At 31.8% G+C, this 15,804-nt stretch overlaps 1 protein-coding gene across 5 annotated transcripts in view; it reads left to right on the top strand.

The window, feature by feature from the left end:
- LOC106686124 (leucine-rich repeat neuronal protein 2) overlaps nt 1-15,804 on the top strand; it is a 95,765-nt gene that overhangs the window by 64,687 nt on the left and 15,274 nt on the right. The window contains exon 1 of one of the 5 annotated variants that reach the window (XM_024359148.2): nt 2,486-2,613. The exons of the other annotated variants lie outside the window; for them this stretch is intronic. The gene's annotated coding sequence lies outside the window, so the exon portion shown is untranslated. Of the gene's footprint in view, nt 1-2,485; nt 2,614-15,804 lie in introns of those variants that run through there. 5 annotated transcript variants of the gene reach the window in all.

The following is a 15,804-nucleotide window of genomic DNA, read 5'->3' as shown; positions in this document are numbered from 1 at the left end:
ATATATATGATATATAAATGTAATTATAAAGCTACAGCTGTTCTTTTAGTACATTTGCTCCAAAAAGAACTACAACATAAAAATCTGACATACTGATAATCAATATTTACCTCAAGACCAGTGTAATTAAAAATTGAGATATAGTGTATATATAATTATAGGAGTATATACATATATATGTGTATGTGTAAATTAAGAGAGAGAAGAAAATTGATAAGTTCTCTTGAATATTATTTCATATTTCATACTTGAATATTGAAGGTCAATGTGAATAAATATTATGAACCCAAAAATAAATAAATATTGGTTAAAATTGGGATCAATGTTGTATAAAGATAACATCATCAAATATTTATGGTTTTATTGGGCTGTTTCAATGAAAAACAAATATTTTGTGTCTTTCAGGGGGTCGTGATTTTAGAATTTTTTAAAAATTTAAATACGAAATCTTGTGTATTTATTTTAAATTTTAAGCATTTTTTGTAATTTTAAATTTAATATTTATACTTTAAAATGAGAGATTTAACGCATATACCTAAGAACTGTACCCAATAAGGGGAACGTGCTTAAACGATCCCGATAAAAAAAAACGGTTTAGTTGCTAAAACGTATCATTAGTAGTTCAAAAAAGAACTCTCCGGAAGACTGTAGTAATTTGTCGTTACCGCTCATATAGTTAAGGCTCACACAGTCTCCATGTTATGATAAGCAAATCAAGTTGACATGCAAGGCCTCGTTCTTACAATTAGTTTCATCAACAATATTATTTATGTTTCTTATTCAACAGTGCTTCACAAAACTTAGATTCCTTCTAATTTAAATTATAATTATCCTTTGGTGTATGGTAAACCATGGGAATGCGCGAAAAAATGATGCAAATAAAACGATCGTTTTATTACCTTAAAAAATACGCTATTATATTACTATCGGTTATAATTTATTTTATATTTCAATTTTATGAGCTTCCTTTAGCTTTGTAATAATTTTTTATTGTATTTCAACTTAACTGAAGACACACCATAATGGAATATAAAAAAAAAATTCTTGCTACGTTGATATGTAGGTTCAACTTCATTTTTTTTTTTAATATTCGAAATTAATTATATTGTGTAAACATAACATGTAAATATATTATACATAATAACATTGGAATAAAGATGTAATAATTAATACTAGCTAGGACATATTCAGGAGCTGACCCAGACTAGCAGGGTTGCCATTAACAGCGTTTCGTCATGATAAGTGTTTACTTCCAGGGCGGAGGGTGGCTAGGGGCGTATTGTCGGGTCGCAATGGTTTTCATTAACGCCCTCAGTCACCAGCTGCCTGCCCGCAGTGGCGACACATTCACAGCTTGCGAGTCAACGCCAGTTTATATTAACATAATAATAATAAAAAATAACATTTACATGCTCGGTTACTAAATATACTCGTTCCTGAATAGCTTGTTTACAATATCGCAATCATAACAATAAACCTACTGACTAATAAATAAATTTATCAGATGAATTAAATCTTTAAATTTAAACTAACGGCAGCATTCTTGAGATAACAGTCGTGAGGATTATTTGATTCTTCCTACTAATTTTTTTTTATTGCACAATTAAAATCTGAATATCCGTTTTCAATATTGTTTCAAGTCTTTGGATCAAGTTTCCCAAAACAGCTGAGAAATTGTCAATGGCCTAGTGTTCATAACATTCGCGAGTTAGTCAATTTTTCTTATTGCTGACTTAAAAATAAAACCAATTAGTTTTTAGCAATTTTAAAAATATTCCATTTTCAAGCCGTTTATTAGTTATTACTTTGGCCTCTTCTGAAAAATTAACATAAAAGACCTAAGATAAAAAAGGTAAAAAAAAAAAATATTTAAGAAATGTGGTTTATGGAACAAGGTCTCAATTTAAGTCTTAGGTATTTTTATTATTTTTTAATAATTTGATCGATGAACTTTATTACTAATGTTTAGCTACTACTTGACTCAAAGATGTCTTCATTATAAAACATATATTGCTATGTACTAAGTGAGTACGTAAAGAGTTACTAACACTTAGTGAGACATAAGGAACAGCATGTTGTGTTTCAGCAAAACGCTTCCTCATTAACAAAATTCGAATTCCTTCGAAAAATGTTTTATTCCATTCTGGATTATTTCAAATCACCATATTCACAGCCAAACAAGCATATCAACTCTCAAATCTTATACCACTTTACTCTTGTTCTCTCACGTAACGATCTCAATCCCCTAAATATTCAATTTTCTGGATATCTACATATCCTCGGTAAAGTGTGAAACCCTGTCCAAAACGTTTCGATTTAGTCATAAATATGGCCGATACAACCCATCATAAGCGTATAATTAATATGTTTCATTGACATCACCGTTTCTTCGAAACTAAGAATACACCATGTCACCTTGTTTTCCTAGTTCGAGGTTATTTTCAGTTTAACTCTCCCACCACATACACTCAACCACAACGTCGTAAAAAGATCTGGTATATTTAACCTTGAGTCCAAATCACTTGTAGTGCATCTTATTCATGTGTCTTCTTTATAGCTGTCTGTTTGTGTTGTTGATTATTATCTCTTCCTAAAGTCTGCACTTATTTATGGGTAAGTGAAATAGATTTTTCCATTTTGTCTGATATATTCCTAAATATTGATATACGACATTTAAAATATCGCTTTAGCTCGTCTTATAACTATTCTTCATCATAAAAACAAACTTAATTAGTAATTTATTTTTTCCGTTTACTAAAATTAAAACATTTTTCTGTTCCATGTTGGGAAGGCAGGGTGAGTTATCTCCATTTTACTACCCTTCCCTAGATTGTGAAGATGGAAATGTATTCCATAATACTAGTTTTGAGCGATTTTTTAGTGTTTTAATTATGTTCAATTAATATTTATTTCTAGGTGGTCTTCAATCTTTATTACTTGGTGCTTCTATAATTGTTAAAAAAGGATACCAACCTCTAAATAGGCCTCTGATATTGAAATAACTTGATAAAAATATCTTTTCTATATTTCTAGTCTTACTAGACATTTTTGTAAATGAGAATTGTTAATCTTATATTACAACAATTTCAAATTAGATTTCGCGGATTTAATGGACCCTGTCCCATCAATTAATTACGTAAATACCGACACTAACGATTATTGATGCGGCGACAATAATATATTGGTTGATACAGTTCATAATGGCTAAGCCGTATGCGTGTTTGATCAAAGTGGGCAGTACTGTAATTAGCACTTAATACACTCTGCTTTATTGGGAACTTATTAGTGATTAATGAAATAATCTATATAATCTCTAACAAATACCCACGGTATTCAATGTGGTTATTAGTGCTTGATGTCAGTCAGGCATGTAATTGAATGATGCATCTAACACCGTATAGCCCATTTAAAAATCAATTCATTGCTAAAGTGTTAAATTGGTATTATAAATTGATAATTCTTTAATTATAAACCTGAATAAGATGAGAAATTAAATAATAAATAAAAATAATTAAGGCCCTTCAAAAGACAGTGGTCTGATTTTTTTCTGAGATTATCAATGTAAATAAGAAAATCGAAAAATTGAGTACAAACTAATTACAAAAAAATAAATAAATAAAAGAAATGCAATGTTAGAATTTGAGCACTTCTAGTGAATACCGGCAATACTTACCAAATATAATAATTTCATAGAAATATTATAATGATGAAATACTAATCAATGTCGATACCATTATTGGATTAACTAATATAATCAATATTCCAACATTATAAATTTTAAAATTTTATAATAAATTTCTTAGCAATAAGATACCAACTCTAAAGCATCGCAGATTAACACAATTCTAATTATATTAGGTTATTAAAACTATTGTAGATAAAACATTATACAAAATCAAATCTTCGATACATTAACCGTAATATGATAAAATCTTTATAAAATAAACATAGAATAAATACGCAATACTGTTATAGTATATTATTTTATCTTCATAAAAAAGAAAAAAATATATTCCGTCCAAATATAAAGATATTGACAAACAAGCAGTATATTGACAAAATACCAATATGTAAATACTGCTTGATTTTAAAATAAAATATCAATGGATTTTGAGAAAATACAGAGGTATTGATTCCAAATAGTTTGCACTAAACTAACAAGAAGTATTTGAAGTGCCAACTTCCCAACAAAAAAGTTATTAAGCAACAAAACCAAACCAAAATATAGTAAAATAAAACCAAAAACTAACATAATAAATTATCAATATAATAAATGACCAACAGGTTTCGAGAAAATATTCAAATATTCAATCCAAATAAAGAGACTTTGACTAACAAGAAGTCTTTAATGTGATAACATACCAATCAAAAAGTAGAGGATATGTCGTTATTAAACAAGAAAACTGAATCCAAATATAGTAGGATAAGATCAATATATAGTAATATAAAATCAAAAAAATACAAAATCATTTATTTATATTTATAATGATTAACAAAGGGTTTTGAGAATCGCCAATAATATCACAAATTACTATTTATTAGTTAAACTGATATCGTAAGTCTTTAAAAGAAAAATTAGCAACATCCTCAGATTTCAAAACCAGTTCTTTTAGAGGAATAAACGTTCGTTAAAAATAGTATCATAATAATGTTATTCATTCGTATCCATATCAATATATTTTTTTTACACATTGGAACAATTAATGTACCTAGAAAGCCTCAAGAGAACGAATTTATGTTACCTATTCTCAATCTACCCAGTACAACTTAGTAGAGACATCTAACATCAAACGCATTAGATCCTCTTACCTTAGAGTCCTTCGGACAATAGCCAACCGTTCCACACATTCAACAAACAATACCCTACTCCATACATCTTAATATCCCATTTGTTATAAACCTGATTTCGTCCAAATCCTTCGAATTTTATCAGAACCTTACCCATCATCGTAATCCTTTAGCACAATCCTTATCTGACTCCACCCAACCATATAATCCTAATCTAAGGTTAAAACGGCAGTGGCCCCAAACCCTTTTGTATATGTTTATGCTGAATTTCTCCCAGTGATCAGATTATCTTCTCGTCTCTTACTTTCACTTGCCAATATAAGGAATATGAGAAGTGTTGTGATCGTGCAAAGTTTCGAATTCGAATTTTTGACGGAAATCCAATTGAGGTCCCGTAAATTCAAATAAGCAAGCAAAATGGTCTTAATGTGAATAGCCTAGCTTAACGAGAGTCAGTTGAAATGTAAAGTCTTATGAAATTGAAATTGGATATTTAGGGCTTGTATTTATGCCTGGGATGTGACAGAAACTTTTTCGATAAGATCTAACTAGTTTAATTACTACTTTTAACTGAGTTTAAATGCCGATTTTCCAAATGTTTTCCTTTAAAGTGCCTGTAATTTGATTTATTTTTAATAATTATCCATTTTGCAGTAACAGTGATAAAAAATATGAACCATTGAAGAATATGATAATTAACTGAAGCAGAAATATGAAGAAATAGAGATAGCAATCAGGTGACTGGAAAACAGAGGCAGTCGAGCTTAGCCGATCTCTCCCGATTGCAAATACGCACACGATTTTGTTAAACTGTTGTATTATTGGTAGGAGCGAAGTTGATATTCGTTATTCGTACCTCTAGACCCAAACCCTTTAGTAAAAATTTTATAGTAACAGAAAAATAAAAATTTATTTTTGAAAATGTTCGCCTTCCTCAAAGAGTTTCGCGAAGTGCGGACCATACTAGATTTGTTTTCCTCAAGTCATGGCAGAAGTTGATACAGCTTCCACTGGGTTTTAACTATTTTAGGGAAAATAAGACAGATTTGAAGTTCCCAGACTGAGTTCATATAACTATACAATAATTTAAGTATAATATAACTATACAAAATCGGCATAAAATAAATAAATATGGTTTTGTTTATTTATGTTGTTCTTTGCTGACCGCACCCCCCGACAAACTTCTTCAAGCATCAATCTACGGTCAGCTATCTACACCTTAATAATTTAAGACGTTTGTTTTTCTTAAATTTAGTTTTCTTATTTTTCTATCATATATGTTTTAAGTGTTTCTTTCTTTATCACTGTCGCCGTTATTGACCTAAATTGAAAAATAACGTAATATTTTTAAAAAATCTTCAATGAATGTTATTTATAGACACTTTTGAGTGCTAGAATGGTTAGAACCCTCAAGGGCTCGAAACCCAGCTCTAAGTCAATTGGTGAGACTATCGAGGAGGGAGTCTTTGATTCTGCCGGGAGAGGGAAGATAATGCCGATAAAGATAAAGCTCTCCTCTAACCTCCACAATTACCCAATTGGAGGTAATGTTGGAGCTTGTGGAGGAAGCACAAAGGCTGTCCATTAGCCCCACCTCCTCCCTTCCCAAAAATAAATTACAGCTCATAATGGAACCTTTTCTAGCTGCTTCTCCTCTCCCTACAACACAATTCCTCTTGTCCTAGGCATCATATTTTCCGCTCGATTCGCAATATCTTATATGGCCTCTGTGTGATGAGTATTGCGGGCGGGACTGTCATGGCAGTTATCATTATGGAATTTCTATTTCTATCCTTATTTTCTCTGCTGTCCCAAAAGTATTTGAGCCATCAAACTAATGGTGAATGATGCTCTGTAAATATTTCATTTATTCGGGTTAAAAGCTTCAGGCGTTCACCTAGAATACATAGGTACATTTTCCAGTTATGGGATTTAATGCTTTGAGATTTAAATTTAAAAGTAGAAAACATAGCATATTTATAGCAATTTGATATCATGTTTTGATGGAATAAAATACTTAAGACCCTGTAAACAAATTTAGATAAATAAATAGTTCACAACGTATGTACAAATTTAATAAAAATATGCCTATAATGCCTTATAACGTGTGAATAAAATTTATAATATCTAATTTTAGATTAGGGAGCGGGATAGCTCATTGAGTATGGCGCTATCTTCGAATCTAGCTGTGTCAAATAATTAATTATTTCGTTACTTTTGCCGTGAGTCAACCCTGTGAGATCTTGATCCATCCTGGGACAATCCCAACGTCTACAAAACAGTTACTTTTAATTGTGGAAAAAATCTGGTGCAAAAATCACCTTGCACAAACGTTGTTCAAGAAACAGTACTTACTTTCGAAGTACTGAATCCATAACCTTAGATGGATTGCAACGGTATAGATTTTTACTTTTTTAATTCATTTACAGAAATTTTGGTTCTTCAGCCTCTGAGGTGATTTTTGCCCAGTTTATATGGCTCGGGAAAAAACAATCGAAAGATGTATGTGTGAAAATATTTTTTTATTTTATTTTAAAATAAACTAATGACACAGAATTGCTGGTACATAAGAAAACTACACTGTTCAACCCTGGAACAAAACACCTACTCATTCGCTTGAGTGGCCTAACCGGAAGGACTGGATGGAACTCTGTCATTGATTTGACTATAATTTCTTAATCCATCTCCTTTAATAAACCATTTTAATGTTATACCTGCTTTCTAATGAACCTGCTTGCTTCCTTCCACGGGTTTGAAGTTGTCATGACGATGTTTACGGGGAACCTATTCTACTAGTTACTAACATATACAAACCTGCAAGATTTTTATTATTTAAATTTATATTATCCGAAAGGTTTATCAATTTATATGTTTTTCACGGATTTAATTTGCCCTTGTATTAATTACTTTTTAATGGAGATGGAAGTTGCTAACTTCCAACCAACTCTTCAAATATCTGAATTTTTAATATGTTAATAATTCAATGGAATTAATACCCTCCCCCCTTCCTTTTATAACAAGTAGACAGGCTTAACTCCGACGAACTTTATGCCCAATTAGCCCCTGTACTTATTGTTCAAAGTTATCTGTGCTGTTTTCGGAAAGTTGGTCTGAACATAAAGTTAAGGAGTCGAATTGGTGTCATAGAATCAACTATAACTTCATCTATTTGTATATGTCAGTAATGATGGTTCTGAAGGCATTGTTGAAGTCTAGTTGGGATTCTGAGGGTAAGGCCTGTTGGAACACATACCCGCATCCACCAATTGATACAGCCTTCATGCTCAGTTCATCTGAGTTACAAAGCCGACCCGAATTCCGTTTTCCCTGTTCTCCTTAATTGCCAGTTAACCCTTTAATTTGTGGAATACCGGCGCTGAGAGAGTCAGAGCTTTCCCAGTTCTAAGAATTTTTTATTTAAGGTCGTACTTTTGGAAATAAAAAATTCCTTCTTCTTAGATGCGAAAGATAATTTTTTTAATACTATTTTTTTAATTAAGAATTCTTCACATAATTAATGAATATAATGGACATCAATAACACGCAATGCACTAGGTCCCTTCATGTTCCAACAATTCCACGGCATTTGCCATAGACTACCACTAGACTAGACTACCTTAACTGGACTTATTACAACACCTTTTAATGCCGCAAGGTAATCAAAGGGAAAAGACATAATACATTTCATAAGACATACAAAGTATACATTTCTTGTATTATCTATGTTACGTAAAAACGTATTACTCTTGTACTTTTGGTTATTTATTGAAATATAAGGCGATATAAATAAATTAAGCTTTGTCTTAATATCTCATATAACCTGTGGTCTAGTTTATTCAGTTATCAATGAATCATAAGTGCATATCACTCATTCAAGACGACGTAAGCCTCGTCACTGTTGGTACGTTGATGTTAATGGATGGCTCTTATTAGACGTTCCACTTAGACATGTTTTAACCTGTCTAAGTTTCGTTTTTCGTGGAATAACACATAAAATTCTTTTCAGTCATAATCTGACATCAGATATGGTTCCATGATGAAATTTCACTCGTTGTAATTACTTCGTGCACAAACTGATATAGCGCTGGACATGATTAGTTAAAATAAAAATTTCAGGTTGTTAATTTCTAAGATTGATAAACAGACAGGTTGCACTTGGTTAGATAATAACTTAAAATTTGTTTAATTTTTTTCTCTCCTATCTTATGTCATTCGAGTAGATAATCGATATTCAAAACTCTTGAGGCATTTTTCCTCTTTTGTAAGCTTGAGGACATTTTTTTTTCAATTTCTCCTGGTATTGTATGTATGAACTAAATATTTTCTTCTTCTGCTTACAACTTTAGTTAAATGTTATTTTCTTATGGCTAAATATGACATATAATTTTATGATGAGGTGTAGATAGTTGTCCGTAGATTACTGATTGGAGATGATGGCCGATTTTGGTCAGCAAAAAAAAATATAAACTCATCAACCGAGTTTTAGCCATGATTTCCTGCTAACCTCCCTGAAACTCAAATCGAAACGTCGGCATAGATAAATGATTTTTTGTTTATTTATGTTGTTTTTTGCTGACCGCACCCCCCGATCATCTTCTTCAATCAATTAATTTCATGATTATCGATAGAACGTTGTCGAATCATATACTAACTATTATGGTTGATGTCTTATATACATTTTATTTATTAAAGCTTTGTAAGGTGATATGTCTTTATTAAATTTTGAAATATCAGAGTCTTGTTTCAATCTGCAGTTTTCCTCAATTAAGGTACAAGGCTGCTTGTTTAAGCAACAATATACTGTAAGCTAAGCACTTCCTTGCAATCAATTGAGTCACTATGATATAAGAAGAGAAAAAGTAATTTATTATTACTTACGATAATAATAATAATAAAAGGCTTATCGAAACCCGAAGGCTCTATACCGATACTACCATTCCATGTTAACACACTTCTTTCCAATGATGCCCATTCAAACCAAAATCTGTAAGATCAGTCATCCAATAATCCTCCCACCTACGTTTCAGTTTACCCTTCAGGTGTTTACCGGTCGGATTAGTGTTTATTACCTATTTAGGGATGCTTTCCTTACTAAATTAAATTAAAATTAAATCTCTACCACAACAACCCATGAAGAGATAGTGGTGCCATACTTTCTAAGGTAATACTGTAACTAGACCAACGGTTGTTGGATCACTTCCTTTTCATTGATCAGAATTACGCTCGACAACTAGATTTTTTACCCAATCAAGGGTACCTACCCACTTTATGAGGCTATGTGGACCCCAGAGGGCTCCAGCACCCATAAGGCTGACTCAACGGCTATATGTAACAGATAATAATTATCTGCTACAACCAGATTCAAACCCGAGTCCTTGGAGGTAGTAGTCCATTGCCTTACCACTGAGCTACCCACTCCAGCTTTCGTTACTAAATCTTACAATATTTATATTTATCGGGTGCTGTTTGTAACCAATTGAGTTCGTATCACTCTTAGCAACCTTGGCACTGCAGCGGCCCCGGTTCGAATACGGCTGGGAGTTGACTTTTATTTCATGGCGGTTCCATGGAATGAAAATAACACACCATGTTATAATAGGTTAGTTATCATAAAATCACAATGTGGTGTTCTGTAGCATTCTAAATCCTCTGGCTAACCCATCTTTCTTCGGTCCGAATATTTCATGCAATATTTTTTTTTTTTTTCAAAAACCTTACGGCACTGTTCCCCTCTCAATGTGGGAGGCCTCGTTTCACATTCGTATAGAACAATAGAAGAAATTATTTATACTAACTAGTTGAAAATTGTTTGTTTCACAAATTCCAATTAGACGGCAATAATTGATCAGTTGATCTAGCGTCAATTAGATTTCGCAATTTGTTGCATACCACAATACACCTGATCATCTATGTAGCTCAATTTTGCTAGCTGTTTATCAGTTTCATATTATTAAAAAAAAAGGTTTTAAAATTTTTCCTCTCAATGTTTCAAATCTTTGAAGATATCTAAAAGTTTCTCGATATCATTATTTATGATTGAAAATGTACTAATGTGCATTTTCCTATTGAATTTTTTACTTATATACTCATTACCCAACTGAATATTTTACTTATATACTCACACTACCCAACTGAATATTTTATTTATATGCTCACACTACCCAACAGAATATTTTACTTATATACTCACACTACCCAACTGAATATTTTACTTATATATTCATATTACCCAACTGAATATTTTACTTATGTATTCACACTACCCAACTGAATATTTTACTTATATATTCACACTACCCAACTAAATATTTTACTTATATACTCTGATGATTTATCAATATTTGCATTTATTTTTATGTCTTAATCCTTTTGAAACGATGTATTTTTTATTTTGGATTAGTGTAATTAAATCTTATAATTTTTATTAATTAATAATTCATGATATGCTTTAAATATTTTAGATCAATATTAAATATATTGTCTTCAATGAATTTTAATAACGTTTACCTCTTTAGTATCTATTTTTTTTTTAACCAATTATTATAGCATGAAAAATTTACTAATTAATTCCCTGTAATTATATAAGCTATATAAAATAGCTTAATGATTTTGTCTAAAATATATCCTTTGTAAATTTGGTAACCTTTACTTCAAAGTTGTTCTATTTTCAAGCTAGAAAGGGCAACAAACCGTTAAAGTGATCTAATCCATTCTGGAATAGGCAACTATCTTCCCTCTGTCCTATTAAATCTTCCAACTTAAATATTATATTTTCGGTCATTGATAAAATACTGACATCGTTATATTGTATTTACTAATTAAATTCTGCATTGTCCTATTTAAATTGTAATAAACTTGTACCGTATAAAACTGGAGGCACATTATTTAGGGTTTGCACAGCAGGAGGGCTTTTATGCAACTTTTACAGCGAAATTCGGTACCCTTCTGAATATTAAAACATGTTAATTGAAGAGATGGACTTTGCATGAATAATAAAGAACAGTTAAAAATTATTAATGGGAAGGGCGTACGCCGAATTTTGTACAGGGCTATATACATTTCAATTCCAATGTGCAGTTAAGGGAGAGCAGTGAAATTTTTAACAGAACATTGGTCAAACAAAATTAAACAAGAAGCATCGATATTTATTTTTAATTGAAGGTCAAATCTTGGATTCTAGATAATTTTTTGGGGGGTTTTAAGTATATTCCGTAAAACCATTTGTAAAAAAAAAAATATGATCATCAGAAAAAGAAAGTAAAAACATGTTCGTTCCAAGAGAGCATATGAGAAATAATTTTGAGGCCTTTGTAGGTGAGGAACATAAGGCGTGACCTTAGTAACCTCTTGTCTGCTAAGGCGCCAGTTCGATATTGCCATTGTTGACATTTATTTTATGGCGGTCCCACAGAATGAAAACTCGACCCACTCACTATCGTTAGAATAGTTTGGTTAATAGTTTGGCTTTAGGATAACCCTGTCCTCCCCCCGTATGTCAGAAATTACCAGGTTGGGGTAACAAAAAAAATTAAACATAATAGGTGTGATATCTCAACTATAATTATAATGCTAAAAATAGTTATTGGACTAATTAACGTTAAATATTACGTGCATATAAAAGAAAACATATTGAGGAATGTATCATAAATTTAAACTTACGTTGTGATTTTTATCATTATATACAATTTTAAAAATCTAGTTACCAACTATTATTATTATCATTATATATAGGGGTAAAAAAAATTGTCCGCCGTTTTCTATCATAACTGAAGAACTTATAGTGAACGAACGGTACTTATGTTTTATTCTAACTGTACTATTGACGTTTCATCACTCTCCAGCATTTTTTCCCATCTTTGTGGTAGCATTCGGACACTACGTCGGAAGATTTCTCCATCTTTTGAGGCTATCCAAGAATCGACTCAATTTTTGGACGACATGGGTTATCGTATTGAACCCATTTTTCATCATCAATGACAAAACAATCTAAAAAAAATATTTTTCTTATGCATAACAAGCAGCATTTCACTCATGCAAAACCGGGGTTCAACATCTCTTGGTTTCAGTTAATATAGAATACAATTTCTTTGTTTATAAATCACCCAACAATTTTAAATGTTGTAAATTGCTTGTTGTGTCACTTGTAATGTAATGCAAGTTCTTTTTGAACGAATCTATAAGAAAACATTTGGAACGAATCTTTATCAAATAATAGTTCCAATTATGTGTCTTAATACACCACTCCATTGCGTTCTTTGTGTCTTCCATGGCAAACTCACTGTTTTTAAACTTTCGAAATCTCTCAGAAGTTCTCTCCATTAAAGCAGTCTTGCTATATGCTTCTACAGCATTCTACCCTTCAGATGCAGATTTCTTCAAATTACAGAAGTAAATCAAAAGTTTCAGCAAATTTTGCTTTTTCAGCACAAACCGTTACAATTTAAAAGAAAAAAAGTTATGTGATGCTGATACGGAGTCACTAATACTTCAAAGTCATCTTGTTACCAAATGAAAAACATACGATATTATGTTTTACTGCTGAAAATTTCAACGAAACGATGGGAACTAATTTTTACACTAATTTAACAATTAAAATGTTTTTGGAGGTAACTTATTAGGGCTACCATAAAAACATTGTGCTCCAAATTGAATAAAAGTATAATATTTCTTTTTCATATTAGTAGTTAATTATTAATAAATTAAGCATGCTATTTTGATAGTTCAACATTCACCAAATTTACATCTTAAGAACATTCCGTTTTTCTCTATTTTCTGATCAAGGTTCGCCGACGTAGATTTTCCGACCTTGAGTCCCGCCTTTCCGCTCTGTAATGGCATTTCTATGGGAGCTGTTTTGGCGCCCCTCCAAGTTGAGATTAACCAAAACAAGAAAAAAGCCGACACTGTCGAAATAGTTCCTTTTAAGGGGTGGGTGGGCAGGAGCAGAATGTCAACTCATCATGGTAATGGGATGTTTACGTTTGAAAGCACCTTGAAATTCTGCAAAACAACATGTCATATGAAATGGCTCTTCACATTGTGACATGTAACGTGGGGCGAAACGTTGACTCAATAAAATAGTATATTCTAGTTTTTGAGTTTTTTTGACCGCACCCGGACCATATTCCTTTCATTATAATAATTTTATATTTACCGATGGGGTTAATTTATTAAGGGTAATTTTAAGGGTAAGAAATTTTAAAGTTCTAATTTTATTATCCCATTAATTAATTTACATTAATGATTATAATTATTTATTCACATCTATTAATTAATTTCATGCTCATTTGTACGCCCGTACATATTAATATATACTGTTAAATACGATATGTCAGTTTTGGGGTGACATTAATAAAATATGAGTGAACACAATAATGATTTATTATTTATCGAATCAGTTATACACTAGTAATTGGTAATTAACATATTCTAGTATACAATATAATTTTAATTTTAATTAATGTGATCCTGTCAATTGAGTAATGAAAATTAGACTATTCGGCAGAATGTGATAAGCCTTGTCTATACCTATTGTTTATACATATCGAAATTTACCATATAAATGTACAAAACTTGTACATAAATTGTTTGATGCTGCTGTAGGTGAGTGAGTTATGTCGCATTACCTTGACAAGCTCGCAATTGCAGTGTCGCTGGTTCGATTCCGTCCAGGACAGGATGTCCCACTATGGTTACGTGTGGTAACGTATAGGATAGCTGGGGAAGGAGTAAAAAAATCATTGATCGATTATTTCTTCTTAAGATCTTACATACAGTTTTTAAAAAGGCTAGTATTTTAAACTGGCATTGCTATACAAAACACTTAGAAATAAAATTTCCTGAGTAAGTTTACAATGATAAGAAATTCTTCTAGTTTGTACATTAAAAAGGTTACTCATTTAAGTTACAATGACTTTGCACTTATAATAGGCGTATTTACTCGAACGAGTCTAGTTTTTATGTATTGATATTCCGAAATCCTTTTCATTCTTACTTTAATGTAAGTTGGAACACAAGATTCAAACAATAACTTTGAGCCAGTAAAGACAGTAAAAAGTTGGAATCAATTGTTGATTAAAACAATTCCCTCAATCACATTCATCAGTAAGTCTTTGATTGTCGAAGAACTGGTAATCCTCCTCGGGCCATTGAAATGTTTCAAACGAATCCTCATTTAAGACATTAAAGTCTCAAGTTATTCATCGAAAAGGCCGCTTCGGGAAGTTGGACGAATCTGAATGCTCCACTCCTCCCCAAGGCTCTGTAAATACGGGGCCCTCCCTCCCACTGTGTCTGAGAGTTGTCCATCTTTCATTGCTGCCAACTTGAAAGTAGTTCAACTTTACCTATAGCACGCCCGCCATTATGAGACTTATCGACAATACCTCTTCCGCCGACCGCCTTGTCAGGAAAAAGCAACCAAGAACAGAGGGGATTTGTATTCGGAAAAGTTACCGACGTCAGTCGTTTGACTGATGGCTGTTCGGCCGATCCACTTTAAAAGTCAATTTCCGTCAGAGCTGTTCAATTCTGTCAGTTCTTGCGGTTCGTTGGGGATGCTTGTTTTATTTAACCTCTATTCGGCCTGTCATTATCAATTATCCAAAATTGTTTTTAGTTAATCACGATCTCAGATTACTGTACAATTCACTCACACAAGTACAAAAGTACTTTTAAAAATTTATGACAAGAATTACATCATAAGAGTATCAAGGTGATATATATCCTCCTCTTGATCCGAAATATATGAAAAAATGTGTTTTTTATACCCATCAAGGGACAAACCTAACCCTAAAGGTAAGATTTGTATTTTGAGGAATTCTTATCTTGGGTAGTAATCCTTCTCTAATTTAATTTATTTAATAATCTAATCCTTCTCATCTTCCCTGAAAAAAAAAATTTGCGTACGCTCCTGCTTCTCAACATATTTGTTGGTTTTCATACATTTTATAACGACTAAGTTTGGTTCAAGAATTGCTGTGATGGTCGTGGTTGTATGTTTTTATTTTATCTAAT

Source organism: Halyomorpha halys, unplaced genomic scaffold, assembly GCF_000696795.3.
Source record: "Halyomorpha halys isolate HHAL.00 unplaced genomic scaffold, Hhal_1.1 Scaffold780.1, whole genome shotgun sequence".
NCBI lineage: Eukaryota > Metazoa > Arthropoda > Insecta > Hemiptera > Pentatomidae > Halyomorpha > Halyomorpha halys.
The sequence above is the reverse complement of the archived record's forward strand: the minus strand, read 5'-3'. Positions and strand labels throughout refer to the sequence as shown.